Raw genomic sequence first — 19119 nt, forward strand, 5'->3', positions numbered from 1 at the left:
GTTCTAAAATTATCTTCAGTTCTTAAACATAGCTGCTTCATGTGGGTTTTTGTTATGCAAGAGTAATCTCTGCCATGTGGCTGGAGGCCATACCCAGCTGCTACTGAATAGCATTGGTTCTGATTTACTGGCTCCAACGATATTTCATTGCAAACTTTATTTGGAGGCAGTAAGTTTCATTTGCTGAAGAACCGTAGCATCCTCATCTGCAACGGAAGTTGGTTGTTCCATAACTGACTTTAATTAGTTAAACTGGCCTTTAGATGACTTCCTCTATCAAATGCCATGAATAAGACTGGTCACAATATTTTGTTGGATGATGGCATCAGCAACAGGGAGTAAAGCAGATGAATAAAAATAGAGATTATATTCCAACCCCCAGTAGGCTAAAAAGGAAGCTGACTGGTAAAGCTTAGAAGATGACTAGTTTTACAGATAGTGCCAGGCAATAAAACTCAGTCAGGGTTAGTTAGGGAAGTGGCAGGAAGGAGGTAACGAGTCAGTGTAAGTCTTAGACTGTGACACAAGCAAAAATTCTCTGGCTGAGTATCTGGGCTGTGATACTGGGGAAGATGGGAAGCCCAGGGTCTATTGACTGCTTGAGTATGAGTGTTTCTAGACAGGGAGACATTGCAAGCCTTGTGAAAGCCTTTTATAGTTGGGTCAGAAATTGACATCAACATTTTATTTATGAAGTTCTTTTAGTTTTGAGCTTTTTAACTCCAGTGAAATACAAAATATACAGAAACAATTTTGGAGGTGTCCAAAAATGGGGCTTAATAAATGTCACTTGATATTTCCTTAGTGATTTTTAGTTAGCTGGTTATGCTCTGTGTTACATCTCTGGGAAGCCTATGCATCCCTTTTAAGAAAAGAGCAGAAGCACAGATTACAGTAGTTGCTTATATATCAACCTGTGTCTTGTGTTTAAATAAATAAATGAATCCCCAGTGGCACAGCCAAATTTAAGACAGTTCTGATGCCTGTATTCATACCAAGCAATACCTTGTTCTGTGATTTTATTGTTTACTTCTGTCCTGTAGATTGGGACTTTAGTACAAAGTACATACCTAAACTCTGTTTCCTGTTATGGACTGTTCTTCATGGGCCATACATACTTTTTTTTTTTTTTTTTTTTTTTTTTTTTTTTTTTTTTTTTCCCTAACCGATGCTGCTTTGAGAGGAAGGCAGGTTTACAGTGGGATACAGAAAATGTGTCTAAACTTGGGAGTTCTCTTTTGTATCAGAAGATGCTTCTGATCAATCTGTCAGAAGTGTTTTGCCACTGCAGAAGTACAGAAGAGGAAGGTGCAGCTGTCTCCACAAAGGCAGAAGCCGGAGCCTCGCACAGGTAGGTTGAAGTGTTGCCTCTGAGCAAGGCAAGGGTTTCAGGCTACTCGATTCCCAGCTTGTTTAAGCAAAGCGTTAGTGACTTTGCCGGGAATCAGTGCTTTGCAGAGAGCTAAGAGTTAATGTAGAGTGCTTCTTTTCTGTACAGAGTAAGTGCTGCTGTGCGGTTGGAAGTCCTGTCCCTCATTTCCCCTCACTTTGAGCAGTGGTATGATGTATCTTATTCTGCAATTCTTGAGAAGTCAACTTGATTGATTTTTATGTAATATGTGTTAGGCCTAAACCTTTCCCCAGTCTCCTTTTAACCTTGTCAGAGTTTTGTCTGGTGTTCCTCCTCCTGTTTTGAAACAATGAAATTCTTGTAATTCAGATGGATTTACACCTCAGCTGTGGTAAGTATTTTTGAGAAAACTGATGCTTGTCAAAAACCTCACGTTTTTGTTGGGGCCCTACATGTTGTGGACAGAGCTGTGAAAACTGAGTTGTCATAAATGTTCGGTTATCCTGTAACTTACTTGACAGAACAAGGACTAAGTACAGCAAGGTTGGTAAGAATCCTTTCACCGTTCATAGAAAATACCAGCATAGCAGTAGTGTAGAGTCTGTAATATAAAGTATATGTATACACTTCTTTGCATCTGAAAAGATGACTGCTTTATCCTCTGATTAAATGATAGAGACATAGCGTGTACGTAACCACATTCGTAATTGTTTTGTTGTACAAGAATGGAATTAACAACCTGATGTCCTTTGCTGAGTCAAGATCTTTGTGAATTCCTGTACTCATGTTTCATGGTGTTAACTCTCTACCGATGTTCATTCTTTCTGTTAATAGTGATAAAGTCACAAAGCAATTATACTCCCACAAGCTGTCCTTTAATAACCTTTGTCATTTGTCAGAGTGCATTAGGCCCTTGCAAATTTTTACAGACAAGCTAGTGGTCTTCATGAACTAATAAAGTGCTCTGATGTGCCAGCTCATCTGACTTGCCAAATTGCTGGTGGTTCGAAGGGGAACTTGCTTCAGTTTAAAGAAAGATTTTACCGTTCTGTTGGAGCAAAGGATTTTCAAACAGAATTACAATCAACAAATAATGCCCATTTGAACTGTCTCTGCCTTCCAGTTCTGCAAAGACTTGTGTTTTAAGCATTTCAATTGACTTTGGATACAAATATAACTTATGTTAAACTAGGAAATATATAATGATGTTCATATATTAAATTGTGATGGTCTTACTACAACCATGTATTTATGAGTGTTATCATTTATATTACATAACATTTTAATAGTTATTCTTATATTTTTAAATTATATTTTTATATTATTATTTTATAAATATATGTTTTTATTTTTTGTCATTTTATATTTTATATATGATTTATAATTTTTAATATCATTATTTTGTATTATTACATTATATTTGTGTGAGTATTTGGGATTAGAAACGCTGCTGGTTATACAACAAAGATAGAACCCAGTGTGATTGTTTTCTCCAATTATTTTTTTTTCTTTAATTAGTGTTTTAGCTCCAAGCAGCCAAAACACATTCCTCCTAGCAATTTACCAGCATGAAATGGATATTTGGGGTTGGCATGTTCTGCTGTAAAGGAAAAGTATAGGAAAGTGAAAGTGTGAAGAGAGGATACTTTTAGAATCATTTAGTATTTTATGAACTGTATAATGTTATGGATGTTTTTCAGGCAACATGTAATATAACATTAAAAAGAAGTGACAATTCAGTTGCAGTTGTGCTCTTAAGTATATGTATTTCCCTTCACTCCTGACACTTTGAGCAGATAGACAGTTCCGATGCTTCAGGTGCATATTGCATTCCTACTTCAGGGATTGCCTTCTCCTTGGTTATGTTATGTTGAAGCCTGATAGATCACTTTTACTTTGTAGTTGTGTACACTCCAATATTCAGTTCTTGGGTTCACAAGGAGACAACTGAAGTATATAGAAGCCAGTCAGATAAACATGCTTTTCTGACCTCTGACTAGAGCTGGGATATTTGAAAACAAAAATTTTATAATAAAGGTAACCTGTGTTTTTTTTTTTCCAAATATTCAAATTTATTTTTAGTATTATTATTGCTTGGAAAGTAAAGCTTTAATGTAGTCTGCATCCTGTACTTCTAACTGGTCTAACGGAGTTAGACTAGAGACTATGTACATCTTTAATGAATGATGTAGTTCAGAAGGAATATGCTTAAATTGGCAGGTGAGCAGCTTTTGCAATAAGTTATTGACTTTGACATAAAACTTTTATTTTGTAGTCTCTGATATCTTCTTTAACTTCTTTGAAGTAATCGTTACTGTTATTTTATAATCAATTATAGCAGTTGATTGTTGTAAGAAACTGGTCAAACTGTCCAATAGAGAGATTGAGTTGTTAGGTTGATGCTGTTTCTGTTCAACCTTCTTTTTCTCTCTCCCTTGTATGAGCGTGCACATATATGTATTCTGCTGGAATTCTGCCTCACCTCTGAGCTGTTAGTCTCAATATAGTGTGTGGCTTTTATTTTTATTTTACAAATATCCAACTGGCAACTGAATAGAAGTATTTTCTTGATGGATTTGAAAGGTTCAAGGTTCTTGAAGTTTGCACGTCCTGTGAAAAAGACAGGTCAATTTTTTCACTCTGGGCATCTGTCTCTCATAAGCTCATAAATTGCTCTTGAAGCTAGATAGAAAAAATACTGAAGGCAACATCATATTTAAGAGTTTAAATGTGCTGATTGGAGTGTCTGAGAGTCTAACCTCAGGCAAAAGGTCTCCAGTTCAGTCTTTTTGACTGATGTGGAGTGGTCCACTGTTAATAATTTAGTTTCAAGACCTAGTAAATGAAAAATAGGAGACTCATAGCATCAGTATCATTGTCTATCTTCCCTAGAAAATATAAACTGATTGTATTTTGATGTATGTTTCTACTCTTTCTACACTTAACTGTTCCCTATTGCAGCCACTGCATCTGAATTTTTTTTAATGAGCAGTGATTTTTTTTATCTACAGAACACATAGCTTGCCCTGCAGGATCTTATGTTCATATTTAGTGTGCTTTATTTGTGTTTTAAATCAAAAGTCTGACACTGGCCCGTCTATATGCATCACTCCTGACCATGCTTGTGAGTAGTCTGCTAAAAGTGTGTGTATTTCTTCAGTTCTTAGTGAAACAGAGCCGGGAATATTTTCCTATTTTTAGCTGACCAGAAACATGTTACTGTCTTGTTTAAGCTTCAGGTCAACTCTTTTATGAGTCAAAGGAAATGTGGCATTGCTTTGGCAGAACCAGCACAACAGTCCCCTTTGTCTGACAAAGTATTGCCAAAAGTGGCTTGTACTAACTATGGTGGCGGAAGAAATGGTGAAGGGGACAGTGGAGAGGGAGTTTATTAACAGCAAACTTCCCCTTTCTTCAGAAATATTTTAGATATTTCTGAACCTTTCTTTAAACAAGTTTTTTTGATGATTGTATGGAATTGACATATCACAGGTTTAGGCCCAATCCTTGTCAGCTGTTGAGTGTATAGTATTTCAGCCTCCCATTTTATTGGGTCAAAGAGGCAATGTACAGTTTTAATCATCTCTAGATTGTCTCTTGAAGTTCTGAAGTTTGTTTGTTTAAGAGAAGTCTTTCATTTTATTTTAATACAAGAATGATATTTCGTATTTTAGAACTTGAGAGGCAATTCTGGCAGTGATGCATGGGGCAGAATTTTCTGCCATGTTTCTTGTATAGCCAGAATGATCCTTCAAGTGGGAAAGTTCATTCTGTTAGCAAAGCATGACAACAGATGTGCACACGAAGTTGAAAAAAAGTTATTTTTATTCTCTGAAAGCAAGTATATTTTTTGAAATAGTGTATAGTTTTAGAGTTTTTATAGATAAATACTAATTCTTTTGAAGTTAGGATTCATTACTTTTTTGTCATTAGATTGCTGAAGAGCTTTTTTTTTTTTTTTTTTTTTTTTTTTTTAAGTGATTACAAATATGAGAGTTGAACAGCTGCTATAAGATATATTTGATCACTGAAAGCTCTAAAAGTGCAGAAGCAGTAAGGAGGAAACAAACTTTTCTTCTCTTGATATTTAGGTTATTACTTTGTAAAACTTGTCTGGGTTGATATTTATTGTCTTTCTTCAAGATGTTTCACAGTAAGTAAGAAGGCAAGTCCTAGATATAACTTTGACATTTTCTAAATTATTTAAAGTAACATAGACTTCTTTTTGAAACTAATAGTGAAAATGGAAAAGTCAAAAGTAACTCTTAATACCCAACCTATATATAGGATACATATGTAGAATAACTCTGAGGGTGAGCTTTTAAGTCCATGTTTTCTAGATCCATGGAGAAAAAAGTAAAAGTTTTAGGGATGATCAAAACAAGTTTTAACATCTTAGGCATGTATTATACCTTTGGAAATTGAATGAATTTTGGTAGCAGCTATTATCTTGCTTGCAATTGAGATAATGCTTACAAAATTAAAGATTTATAAAACTGAGCATTTTAAAATTGTTCTTAAGCTTTCTCAGATCATGATAACCTAGTTTAGCTGTACCGTTCTGAAATTGGTACTCAGACAGAGGAGGAGGGAGGGATAATTGTGCAATCATTGTGGTTCCAGAAAATACTGCTTTTGTCCTTGTTAAAGAGGATGTTTTCCCTTCTAATTTCTTCAGAAGTGTTACTACCTGTACTTGGAACTTACTGATCTTTTACTATATGTTACATAATGCTTTTTACATTTTTCTAACAAAACATATATGCTGATTTTTTTTTTGTGTGTGTTTTTAAAAAATATTTTTCATGCTGTAGTCTTCATGCAAAGACTTTTGATTTCAGTCGTTTTAGGGCATCTATTCATTTTTTTTAATTATTACTTATTTATTTATTTTTTAAATGAAACCGTAAGTTACAAAATAGAACCTCAGGGAGATGTATGCTTTCTTTTTTAGTTTTATCATCATAGCACTATTTAGACTTCTGTTGCTGTCCTCTCCTGTTGACTTTTTTCATCTGTAACTTGTATGCTTTCTACCTCATTAAAATGTGCTTAAAAATAATTCTAAGTGAGTTATCTGTATAAAACCAATAAACACCATTTTCATGTCAGTTTACCAGGTTTTCTCATTAACAAAAAAAATGCATTTGCAGTTTGGGAGGAGGAATAAAACTTTCTCTATAGAGTAGAATGAGAAGTATATTTCTTCACAATTAAAGATAATTAGGTTGTTTTAGTTAAGTTAGGTCATTAGTTAGCTATTTAAAAATGCATCAGGAACGTACTCTGTGCTTTGCTGTTTCTTTGTTTTCTTAGATGATAACAGGGAAAAGAATGTGTGGAATAGGACTGTCTCTTCTCATTCGGTACTTGATACTCTAAAATTGAGCATGGTTACCAGCACTTTCCGTATTGAAGGCTAGAAGTTAGACACATTTGTCCTGAATTTGGAGATAGAATACCTCAGGGAATTTCACATCTACGCATAAAAATTACAATCATGTTCCAGCTTTCTTACTGTGGTATATCAACCATAATATAAAATTTGAGAAATTCAGGTTTTGGATAGCTGGGTTGCTTTGGAGCATATTTGTGCTGCTGCTGTGAGAACTGGAGTAGTCTGAGGTGGCTTCTTCAACATGTAGGCTGAAGAGAGCAATGAACACTTCAGGGTGTCCTCTACCTTGGCTTTGGCCTTATGGAAGAAATATTTACAGTGTCTACATAAAGAAGTCATTGTAGTTGCTTTAAATATTTCCCATGGATTAAAAAAAAATGTCGCAACAAACAGATCTATGGAAATGAATAACTCAAATGTCTAAGGAACCACAGAGTATCGATAAACTTATTTTTATCTCAGTGATATTTTTGAATGTTACTTAAATATATTATTGTTTTCACTGTGATGACAGACTGAAAAGACTATCGCTAATACATGACATTTTTAACCCAAATGGAACTTGTAAGCCCTGTTCTCTCAAATTGAAGCACAGAACTTAATTCCTCCTTAAGAAAACCAACAAACTATATTTATGTCTTCCCATTTTTAACTTTATTTTCTTTCCACTCAGTGGAATCAAGAAGAATACTAGATGCTAGAAAGTATTGTATCTGGCTATATCTTAGACAGAACCTGAAATCTAGTTGTGGTGTCGTTATTTCAGCTGTCTTCATTCTCTGTTTCTTTCCTGTGTTCTTCTTCCATAATGAGATTGGCTTGAGTGTAATGTTGCTGAATGTTATGGGAAGTGGTTTTCCATCCTTTTCACAGCAAAATGTTGTAAAGTACAGTGATATAACTACTTCTTGATGTTTAGCCTGAGCCTGTACATCTTTGGTTTCATGTAAATGTTTTCTTTTTACCTAGAGACTAAAAGGGCCTTCCTGAAGGCTAACTGTGTTTAATTAATATTTAATTAATATAACCCTTTATCATGCCAACATCTTTTATTGCTGTCCTCCCTATTCCACATTTCCTGTTTGACTCTAATAAAAATAAATAAATAAATAAATAAAATCTGATGGTTGGGTTATGTGCAGCCAGACTGGCAAAGCTTTCTTATCCACCCACCCTTATAATCATAAGGCTGATTAACCAAAGTGATTAATAAGTAAATGTTGCACTGAATAAATTACTTAACCTCTCTTTGCCCTACACTTGCATTTGTAAAATAAAAACTGAAATACTGAACCACACAGAATGCTGTGCAAAATGCACAGAATGCATTTTGGTAAATTACTTAAAAATCACTTAAAATTGCCAAAGACTCTACAGAAATGCAATGTTAACGTTATGTGAATTATGTCATTGTTTGGTCAAAAAATAGAATCAAATGAGTTCTTGCCTGTGCTGCTGTATTTACGGGTCAGCATATTGTTTTCTGTCTGTGATCTTACAAAAGTCTAAGGTTGGTAGGAATCTGTGTTTTGATGGCATTGATGCAACATTTCATTATTAAACAAACCCAGAAACATTTATGGTCCAAGAGTTACAAAGCAGGGTATGTACTTGCTCTATAGAGTTAAATATCTCTAAATATCTCTTCCATTGTTCCCCAAGTAAATTGCAAATTAACACTAATAAATCACATTGCAGCAGTTGATAAGAAGTGAAAGTCCTTTAATAATTAAATAGTTCTTTTCAGCCCCCCCTCCCTTTTTTACGCAATGATTTCCTAGACTCAAAATCAGCATGTCTCATGCAGGCTACATATAATATATAGTTGTTTCAAATCAACTTTACTTACTGAGCTTTTTCTAGTAATGGAGCTCTGTCAGCAAAAAGCATATGCACCAGCAAATGATGAACGATGGACTTGTGTCAAATGGAAGCTTGAAAGGTGCTTCTGTCGTTAGATGGATTAGTCTGAACCAGGAGTTCAAAACTCCTCAAGTGTAATTGTTTCAGAGAAAAGATATCCCTGGGAGAGGGTCCCCGGAGAGGGGAGGGTAAGCACAGACTCAGCGGAAGAAGTACTTCATCAGATGAAAATGAGGGTTTACTAATTCACAAGGTTTTATTGTCATGAGATAGATTGCTTGATTTTTTTATTTTATTAATTTTTTTTTAACGTGAGATTTGCACAGCTTTAATTTACTGTCAGTAAAACATACTGATATCTTGGGATTTTTCTTAGAAAAGTGCAGGCTTAATTCCAGTTATGTCTGTTGGCAACAGTCATTTCAGAGTAATCTCTTATATTTTTCATATACTTTATAAAAATGTTGGTTCTTGTTTCAGTAGTCAATATGCTAACTAGGAAACCTCATTTATCTGCAGTAGGTGTTCTGTCAGTTACAAGTTGATTAGGATAATGAGGGATGGGTATTTCAATGCAAGACATTCGTGTGCAAACTGTAAATTGTAATTTTGTATAAATAATATTCTAATACTGTATTTCTCTGTTAAATGTATAGTGCTTTCCTGTTGCTGTTGTGTAAATGTCATTAGAAAGAAAAATTCATGGGGGCAGAAATTTACATTAGGAATTAGGCTTTTGATATAGTTTTCCTTTTTTAATATATATATATATATATATATGTATGTATGTATGTATGTATGTCGCCTTGGCTGTGCTTTAAATGGGTGTTCCATAAGAATGTTCAACAAAAGAATAACTATAAGCAGGGAGGCATTCACTGTTCCTCAGTCTTTCCGTTGTGCCAGTTTTTCCTTCTCTTTTGCTTCTTTGCAATTGTTAGCCTTCATGTGAACTGAAAGGTACTTCAAAACACTGGAAGAAAATAGTCTGAAAGCTTCATGCACATTTGCTTCATGGTAAAGAGAAGCGAAGAAGTTGAAGACTTTTTCCACTGACAGGTGTTTGTGTGTCAGAGCAATGAATGCTTTTGATGGCAAACCCACTTTTCTTCATTGTACCCTTCTTTCTAAATATAATAGAGAGGAAAGAAAGCAAATCTGACAACAAAAACAAAAACTCTCAAAACTGTATAATAGAAAGCTTTATTTATTTATTTATTTATTTATTTTAAAGAAGAAATTTAAATGATTTCAATGGCTATTCGCTTTCTTTCTGTGTGGGGAAAAAAGACAGCAGTTGCAGAGTGCCTGAGAAAGGTGAAGGTATTTGTGAGTTGTATACCTCATTATGTTACAAAAATATTGTCACCTGATGATTGGCTGATGCAAAATTGCATCGTGTTGCAGACTGCAGATCCTCTTTCTTTAAAGCAGTATCAATTTTCAGAGCCCCATCTTAGGCATAAAACTACTCTAAATTGCTGCTTGATTTTTAAAATTGTTTTCAATTTATTAAATCTTCCTGTGCAAGTGTATTAGCATGGCATATGTCGGTCTCTGTGTTTGCTTAGTTTATAATGTGACTAAACACAGTAAGTGAAGATTATTTTGCAGGCGTTAAATGTTCCAATCTTTGGTTGTTTTCATATGTTAAGCCATTCAGTACAATTGTATCGTATGGAATTAGAGACGCATTGATATCAGTCAAATTGACCACATGGCAGAGATTAAAAACAAGAGATGAGGAGAGTATGGTTTAGGACATAAGTCTTTTATTTTGTACATTAAAAATAAATAAAACATAAAGAAATGCTAAAAACAAACAAAAACCAACCAACCAAACCAAACAAAAGAACACCAAAAAGCTATTACCTGGATCAGCTTGGTTGTAAATAAGCTTTTGTTTTGTTTCTTTTCTATAAACATTGAAAGCAATTTGAATGATGGTAAAGATGGTACTAAAACGAACTCTAAACTTATGTAGACAAATGTTTGACAGAAGTGCAGGGACATTAATCTGGGCAGGATATAGATACAGATGCTATGTAAATTGTGCTGCAGACTGAAATGGACCCTGTAGTGTAAAACAGCCTTCTTCAGGAACTGTTGTGATCAAACCACAACGAGCAGGGAAAGCAAGCCTGTCACTGTAGGATATTGGGTTACTGCTCTTGTGAGTTGGAAGTAAGCAGAAAGCAGGCTTAAACCGAAGTGTTTGTCCTCTTTTATCTCCAAACAATTTCAATATATAAAACCTGTTTTTAACTATTTAGCTTGTGTGGCTAACTTTGAAAAAATTTGTCACAGTTTGACAGACAAATGAAGTTTTATTCCACAGTTCCTGGAACTTCTTTCCCTCTTCTGTATAGTCTAGCTAGGAGGTTATTTTATAATACCCTTCCTTCAAAGCTTGGTAGAAGTTTCCTAAAGGTTAAGATTTTTTATATTTATGTTTTTAGTTTGCACTTAATGTGCAACAATTCACTAATACCATGTTTGAAATGGGTTACTAAGTAACGTGAGCCACATTGATGTTGACTCCTAAACCAGCTGGACCCAGAAGGTCTCAGCCGACAATGTGGCACATGCTAGGTAGGTCCTGCAGTAGGGAGGAGAGCAGGTGTCCCACAGCACGGTCCTGCTGTGCTACACTGGGCCCAGCCACTCCGTCTGCCAGGGGCCCTGTCGCAGGCCAGAAGCCAAGGCGCGTGCTGCAAGCACCATGTGGGCACCAGTCGCAGCTGGGAGTCGCAGTAGGGAAAGGACAAATGGCTCTGCAGGGAACACACGGTCCCCAAGATTTTGGAAGAAGGGCCTGAGAGGGCAAGTTTGGTGCCAAGATGCAGAAACAGTGGGTGTATTGTCTGGTGAGAAGCCACAGAGCAGCTCCACAGGACCTGTTGTCGTCAGGTGAGTTTCGGATCTCGGCTGAAGCTGCTGTGTTGTTGCAATTTCATGCGCTTCTCTGTTACCCCCAAAAGCTTAAACCAAATTTCTTGTAGAAATAACACAGCGGTAGGAAGATGTAAACAGGATTGCCCTCTTTGTGGTATTGCCTAACTACATAGAAGTGCAACTTTTAAAAAGTATGTGACAGAGGTGGTGCATAAACATAAATTTTGGCCTAGCGTCTGCATCAGCAAGTTTGTACTGCAGTTTTAACTGCCACCTATGTAGCAGTGATGTATCTGTAAGTCTGGGAGTGATGCTCAGAAGGTAAGTTAGCCAAGCAGCAGGAGTTTTTGTAGTGGAAAAGAGAAATGTTTGAGTAGGGAAAGTAGTACAGAAGTCTGGAGGGAGTACTGAAACCCCACGTCAGCGCGATGGAAGATTCTATTGTCTTTTCAATGCCCCCTTGAAGAATGACTGACCTGAAGTCATGCTCCCTTTGTCTCCTGTGAAACTGTACTTTGTACTGTTTCAAATCTTTTTGGAAGTAGACTCTTTTCAGCCTTCCCCACAGCTTCCTCTTTATTTTAAAGCTATAAAACAGTGATATGCCTGAGCAGAGCTAGTCATAGATGCTCTGACAGCATGTGACTGGTGTGCCTGAGCTTTATCATTCCTGCTAACTGACCCTTTTACTAAAAGTTTAATAGGGGATAAATTCACATGTGAATTCATAATCCCCTTAGTTGTGCCAGAAGGATTCCTTAACAAGCAAGCAACAAAGAGAATCTTATATAACTAGACTTTTTTATTCCTCCTCCTCTTCATTCTTTTTCCAAATTTTATTGGGTAGACTACTTCAAGGATGTGTCTTTAACTGTCATCACAATTTTTATTTGTGCATAACCAAACAAACAAAGGCAATATATTCAATGTGGCTTTCAGAGCAGCTCTGTGTGTGGAATTGAATACATTTTTGAGCTTTTAAGTATGATAGGTGGAAATATTATTTCTTCCAAATATTTATTATTTTGCATTTTTACTTATTCTCTATAACTTAAAAATGCTTTTAAAGCATGTATCTCTTGGAACTTATATGTTTACAGTGTGATATTAGTACATGGAGGCTTTTAATTTCAGAATTCTGTATATTATTTGCTGCTCTTACCTAGATAAGCCTCTAAACATAGGTACTGAAAATATTTTTAGTAGAATATGCTGTTAATCAACTTTGTTATGGTTATTTTGAGTTTGAAAAAGGAAAATTGTTTCTCTCATAATGTTCTGTTGAAGTGCCTTTAAAGTGATGACATCATCACTTTAATACATTTAAAAGCTTCAGGGTTGCAACAGTTATTGAACAATGCTCATTGAAAGAATATTATTGATGTCTTGAGGCGTTCTTCTTTTATAAGGAAGACACTGCTTTTTGTGGCCTCTATAAAATAACGCTTAATTTTTTCCTTTATTGCGTGCTATGTTTCTGGCATTGAAAATGAGGAAATTCCTAACCACTACTAAATGCATCATCTCTTTACAGCACTTTGTTTTCTCAAACAAATCCGGCTGGGGTATGCTAGCCTGGAAAGTCCTTGAAAGCTCTTGTTGCAGAGCCCCAACTTTCTGTAATTGCAGTGTATGTGCAACCAAGGTATTGCAAAGAGATGCTTCTTCTGGTTAAATCCTGCCTCTCCTATCAGTCGGCAACTACTTTTGAAGAATAATTTTTTCCTGTCAGAGTTGTCACATTCTAGAGGTCTCTGTAACTTTAGAACTCATCATTTTCTCAGTGGAATCAGTAAAAGGTGGTTTTGTTTTCTTAAACTTTAATGGAAGTAGGATGCAGCTGTCTTTGGCAGGAAGAAATTCAGTGTGAGTATACAATCCTAACAAGACTCTGTGCATGTCTGTGTATGTGTGTGTGAGACGAAGACAGAGAGAGAGAGGCATTGTGCACTGAAATATTTTAAAATGTCTTGGCAGACTTCTGACACACAATGGATGTATTATTTTTCAGAAATTCATCAATTACCCCCTCTTGCCATCCCCCTCTGATGCCCCATTTCTCTCCCTCCCCTCAGCCCTGTTTTAGGAAATAGTTTTCTTATTAGTGGTTCTTTGGAGTTGCAATGTCCTTGATCTGGAAGGAGCATTTCTGTACTTTATGGTAATGCTTCTAAGATCTGAAAAGAAACTATTATTAATCAAATTTGGGCAATTAACACCAGAACTTTTTTAGTGGCTGCTGTTAATGTCTTTGAGCACTTGTATGATTGCAGGGTATGGTATGTTCTCCAGCCCTATAGTACTTGAATTTAAGACAGGTCACAGCAGCAAACAGTTCCTGGTTGAAGATGGTGGAAAGACTAATGAGCCGAAAGGTATAAAAAGCTGGTTGTTTTATTTGTAACTGTTATTAAGTGCTTGCAATCATTCAGTATTTAGGACCAAGTGAGACATTCCTCTCAATTTACACTTAAAGCTTTAGAAAAAGGGAGACAGGCCTGGGATACTTCTGAATTCTGTTCCAAACCCTGCTCAGTATTTTTGATTGTTTAGGAAAAATCAACACCAGATAAGAGACCAGTATGTCCCAAAATACTGCATTTTAGTTTACTGAGGCATTGCTGCTTCAGAACAGCAATCATAGCAAACTTGGAATTTGGACCTCTGAAGGTTAGAATTAGGCAGAAAGCATGCCTGTATTGTCCTGGCAGTTGCAGCAAAAATGCATAGATGTTCATGTTGCTGAATCTTTATTTTTATCCTGTACACTCTAAATTATTGATCTCAAAATACTTATTCAATTTTATGGCTTGTACAGAGGTGTTTCTTGTTGCTGGTTTGGCAGCATCTTTCTTTATATGTAGTACTGTAAATAGAAAGCCTGGTAAGTGTACCTTACTTCAAAGGTCTGATTTACATTCTAAGTTTTTAAATGATGAATGTGTTTTCAGTATGGAAGTAATAAAGGCAGTTTGGGTGACAATTTATGAAAATGATTGTTACAATAGTAGTTTATATAGGCTTCTTAAATGATAAGCATTTCTACTTCTGTTTAAGACTTCAGTGCAAAATGCTCATCTGTGTCTTAAGCTGCTCAACAGAGATGGTAAGATCTTCCCCCCAGAAATTAATACCACTGTATTTTTCATAGTATCTCTGAAGTTTGCAGTGGTTTGCATTGATGAGTAGGCAAACTGTCAGTCCTACAAATACCATTGAAACTGTAGACTTATGAGAAGGTTAATTATTAATTCATTTCCTAAATCAAAGAAGAATATTATTCTAAGAATACGTGCTGTTGGAACAAGCGGTGTGCGTCTTCTCCCGCTCTGAAAGAGGATGCAGTTACTGGGTGGGTATTTAAAGTGTTCTTGGGGTTGATTGCCTACTGAGACAAAAATGGACCTGATTTGTCAAATTATGAGAAGTGTTCTAACAGTGACAGCATATAGTTGTGAATACAGAGGACTATTTTGCACTCAAATTTTTGCTGAGTGTACCTGTCAGGTAATGTTACCTGCTGTCTACCCCTTTCTGCTGAGCCCCAAGTGACGACACCTCACTTGAGGTGACAATGGTACCGCTCTCAAAGCTCTCTGTGTGAGTGTGGGTGGTGGTGCTTACTGTTTAGCAAAATTAAAGAAAACAAAACAAAACAAAAACAAAAAAATAACAACAAAACTTGTTCTGACAGTTGCCTCTGAGAATTGGTGGAGAAACCAATGTCGTGCTCAGTGGATCCTGGAGGGATGGGTGTAGTGTAATTGTGCATACACGGTTGGATGAGAATAGTGGAGTATGTGAAAGAGTATCATCTGGAAGGAAAGGCCTGGGTTTCACCAGTATTAGGAGGTGTGGGGTCTGATTTGAATCTGTAAGCACTTTACCGCTTTTGTGGTAAAATTTCACTACATGTTGTTTCAGTAGGCCATCCTCCTGCGCCTCCTGTGATATGCTGGAACTGGTGTGTGTCATTTTCCCTGGGGTATATTGGATATAACTGAGGCTGTCTCTATGTTAGTGTTTTCTTTTGGAGCAGAAGCACATTTTTAAAGTGAATCCCTCAGAAGTCCCCTCTTACTAAGCATGGTGTGTGTGTGTGTGTGTGTTTTTTTTTTTTTTTTTTTTTTTTTTCCCCCCCACAAAGTGATGTAGATATGTGCAAGCTAGACTCTTGGAGAAAACTGAAAATTGAAATAGAAAATTGAAAGCTGTATTCTAGGCTTGTACTGAACAAGAGCTGTATTCTAGGCTTGTACTGAACAAGCTTTAACCTCTAGTGAGGGCATAATGATTGAGGCCTTTGAACATCTTCAGACCATGTGATAGTGAGCTTGTTACCCTTACTATGATTTTTGGGAAGAGGATTTATCAGGAGACACATAATGGAAGGAGTGTCTTGACAGGTTATTGGAAACATAAAGATAATCATAGCTTTCTGTTCCTAGCAGCTGAGTTCTTTTAGATGAGAATTGCTTTGTTACTTTGGTGGGCAGCATATCCCAGCTTGTAGTTCAATAATTACTAAGTTATTTGTTTGCTGCGTGCTTTATTGCAATGACAAATGTCTTCATGGAAACGTGTGCAAGAAAAATAGTGACAAATACTCTGCTAGTTACAAGGAAAGTATCTTGTATGGGCCTTTTTCCAAATCTTTGCTCCTCAAGGCAAGTAAGTCATTAATAGTAAATTACATTCTAGTTGCAAATTTAGTAGTGCCTTTGATGCCACAGGACCTTGAGTCTTTTAAAACTGTCAGTCACTTCATCCATACTCATTTCATTTACCTCTGGAAAGTGACAAACCAATTTGAAATTTTGCACAATCAGTTAGAAAAGAAATCAAATTAACTTCTAAGCCCTTCTCTATCAGTGATGAAATGGCCGGCAGATTTTACAGAGCTAGAAGAGCATTTTTGCAAAACATAAATACCTGTTACTGCCATCTGTGTTTTAGGGGGTGTTAAAACCCCTCTTTTGCACCACGTCACGGGCTTTTTATAGGCCTCTTGTTTCTCTGGGTGGATGGCGCATCGCCAAAGGCTAACTATATTGCCATTAAAATAGTGTGCTACAAAAGTTTTGTAGAAATTGCACATACACTTTTTTATTCTGACTAGTTTTTGTTTCTTTGGCCCATTTTATTTATGCTTTCCTTGTTTATGCTTTCATACTATCTACTCAGTACAACAAAAATGTAATCTAATACCCTAATCCTGATAAATGGGGGATAGCACTCATGGTATACCTTTCATTTATCAAGCTACAGGGCTTTCCAAAGGATTCTGTTTCATGTCACTAATACTGAATTTAATGATTTTTTTTAACCTAAATTAAATAGGTATAGATTAATTTTTGCCTTTTGTTTTCTTGCTTCCATATACACTCTTTGCAATAACAGTATATTAGAGGTAGCTTTGATATTTAAAGTGTTTTACTTCTTTGCCTTGTCTTCAGTACAGGTCTAAAAGCATTGCCCAACTCACTCTACAGTATTCTACACTAATATCATAGGTTTTGATATTTAAGCTAAGAGCGTATATATATTTTTAAACATTCTGGTTCTAGCTCTGTAAATGAATTTGCAAGCGGCACAAATGACTGTGGTTTAGAGTCAAATCATGCAAGCTTTGATGTGTATTTTACAGTCTGCATTTAGACTCTTTAGGTTGTTCTCTTGTGAAAACAAGCTATACTCTGCTAGCTAATGGTTTGTCCTCTGACATAGCTACTAGTGTGCTAGTCTTCAGGAAAAATGTAAGCAAATGGAAGTGATGTGGGTAGTTTAATCGGACCAGCTACATGGAGGCAGAGCAGAAGTCTTGTTGCTGCTCTTAGAGATGCTGCTCGTTCACTTTGGTAGTAATACTGTCAGCTATTTGTCAAGAACTTTTGTTCTTTGTCTAATTTTTCTGTGTCTGTGATGGTGAAACAATCAGGAAGTTTATGCTGAGAAGATATATGCATTTTGCTGTTGTAAGTGGCGAGCTTGTTTTCTTTCAATATTATGTTACAACTTTTCTAATACCATTGTGGTAATCTGTAATTGTTTGGGTGTCTGGTATGCATTATTTCTAGCCATTTTAATGAAATATTACGGTTATTAACCATGACTACTGGTTTATAGTGGCTGTAATCCTTGAGTGTTTTCTGTTATTGTAGTTTAGGGCCACTTTGTTGGAGCATTAGCCACCTTCTGGTTTGCATCAAGGTGGCTGTCTAATGGATCATTAACTGCTAGTGAGCCCTAGGTCCTTGGGGACTTGCTTGGTACAGTAGTTGTGGTGTGAGAAGTAAAGCTCATACAGCAAGAAATCTGAATACAGTGAACCCTGTGGTAGTGTAGAATGAAATGACTTTGTGCTCTTAATATCTTTGTTTTTTCTACAAAATTTTTGTTGTTTTTGTTACGAGAGCAGCGTGTTTTAGATGCTCTGAATGGGCAGGGATTGATGAATTAGGCACTCCTGAAGCAAGCATGACTGATGGTCTCTGCTATATTTAGCTAATGCTGATACTGCTTTTGGTAGGGATTCATATGCTGCTGCAGAAGTTTCTTCTTAGTCTGTTTACTAACTCCAAAGACTGTGCTTGCTGTGGTTGGACTTGGTGATGTTGAAGGGCATTTCCAATTTAGGCGATGCTATGATGCTACAGTAGCAGATATAGGAGGATTAAGCATATTTTATTCCTTATATTTTTATTCTATCCATCTCCTGCTACTTTTCCTAAATTTCCTCCAAATAAATGTGTAGAGCTAGCAGAACATGAAGAACAACTGGTGAACCAAACTCTGAGGGTGAGTTTGTGTCTGTGTGTATTTTCTGGTAATCTACACTTTTCTGAGGTCCTCTTCTGCTATTCCTGACCTTTCAATACTGTGGTTAGCATCTGGACTTCTATTTGTTGGAGATGCTTCTGTGTTAAGATCAATCCCAAGCCTTCAGCCTAAATGTGATAGTCAGAGGCAACAAAGAGACTTCTCCTTGGGCTCCTAATTGAGAATTTCCTTGTCAGTCCATTATGACTTCCACTTGGACCATTCAGAAATTGGTGAGTGTTGTTGTCAGGTGTTTGAGAAAGTGCTCACATCTTTGGAGGTAGGTAAATATTTGGTCCTTCTTCATCTTTGGTCTTGTTTATCAGATTGTACTGAACTTGATCATAGTTTTTTGTGTTTTTCACAGATGACAGTTTTAGATATCTTTACCTGTATTTTAAAACTCAGCAGAAAGACTTCTGTGGCTCTGACCTTGCTGAAATTTTCATGCCAGCTGATATATAGTAAATGTCACAGTTAAGGATAAAACAGTGATTTTTTTTTACTACAAAGTGCTGCCATGGTTTATCAAGTATTAAGTCAGCACTTTTGCTTGGGATTTCAATTAGCTGCCTTTTAATTTCAAAATGACAATGTGCACTGAAAAACACTGTTTCAGTCCTTCAAAATATGAATGTGTGGACTGTGAAATAATAATTACAGAGTTGAATCTTACTTGCAATGGGATCAAAATATTAAAGCTTTAATGCTTACAAAAAAATATCTGTCAGTGTTTGGCAAATACTGAGCCTCCCAGCACCTTTCTCAGAGATGGAAATACTCCTTCAAGCAA

General features: G+C 36.2%; 1 protein-coding gene across 1 annotated transcript in view; it reads left to right on the forward strand.

The window, feature by feature from the left end:
* Positions 1 to 19119, forward strand: part of LRMDA (leucine rich melanocyte differentiation associated) — a 684247-nt gene that overhangs the window by 26879 nt on the left and 638249 nt on the right.

The sequence above is a fragment of the Aythya marila genome (genome assembly GCF_965140915.1).
Source record: "Aythya marila genome assembly, chromosome: 7".
NCBI lineage: Eukaryota > Metazoa > Chordata > Aves > Anseriformes > Anatidae > Aythya > Aythya marila.